The sequence below is a fragment of the Chiroxiphia lanceolata genome, chromosome Z, assembly GCF_009829145.1.
Source record: "Chiroxiphia lanceolata isolate bChiLan1 chromosome Z, bChiLan1.pri, whole genome shotgun sequence".
Classification (NCBI taxonomy): domain Eukaryota; kingdom Metazoa; phylum Chordata; class Aves; order Passeriformes; family Pipridae; genus Chiroxiphia; species Chiroxiphia lanceolata.
Genome location: NC_045671.1, coordinates 37,722,601 through 37,723,366, shown reverse-complemented (window position 1 = coordinate 37,723,366; position 766 = coordinate 37,722,601).

Genomic DNA, 766 nt, shown 5'->3' with positions numbered 1-766 from the left:
TGAGTGTTACTGTGGAGTGCCTTTGCCTTGGTCGTATGTTATCCTTGTAAAACTTTTCTCAGAATGTTTATTTTCCCACGAAATTTAAAAAAAAAATCTCTTGGAAAATGTATGTAGTGTGTTCTCTTTATGTGACTTCAAGGTATGAAAGAACTAAAAGGCTTTGCAAAAGTTTGGTGGGAACTTTTGGACTCTTAAACATAAGTAATACCCCCAGTAAAGCTTGAAGCCTCGGGACATGGGTGTTACAGATGCTTAGACTACAATAGTAAAAAACTTCATTTCATCCACTTAGGTCAGATGTTCAAGAGAGTCACATCTTCAAAGGTAGGATCCTCAAACTCCACAATGCATGATATTGCATGGATAAGACTTTTCCAGAGTAGACAGAGATGTCTGGCAATGTAAGTTACTGGTATATGGGAAAAAAAGGAATGTTTTAAACATTGCATTCCATTGTGTGCTGTGGGAAGTAAGACTGCTATTGCTCGGGATCTTTAGAAGTAATAGTGTAGTAAAGCAGTTGACCTTACTCTCACCGATGCATGTTTAACGCCTTTCTTGAATAGTTTGAATTTTTATCCCTCTGCTGTCTGATAACGATCTTCTGATATTACTTTCACTAGAAGTATCCAGAGGGTGATCTTGTAACTGCAGAAGCCAAACCAGACACATAGTGCAAATTGATGTTTGGCTTCCTGGGTGGTGCCATCGAGACAGTTTTGGCTTTGGTGGCAATAGGTTGTACTTTAATGATTGTAGCCTG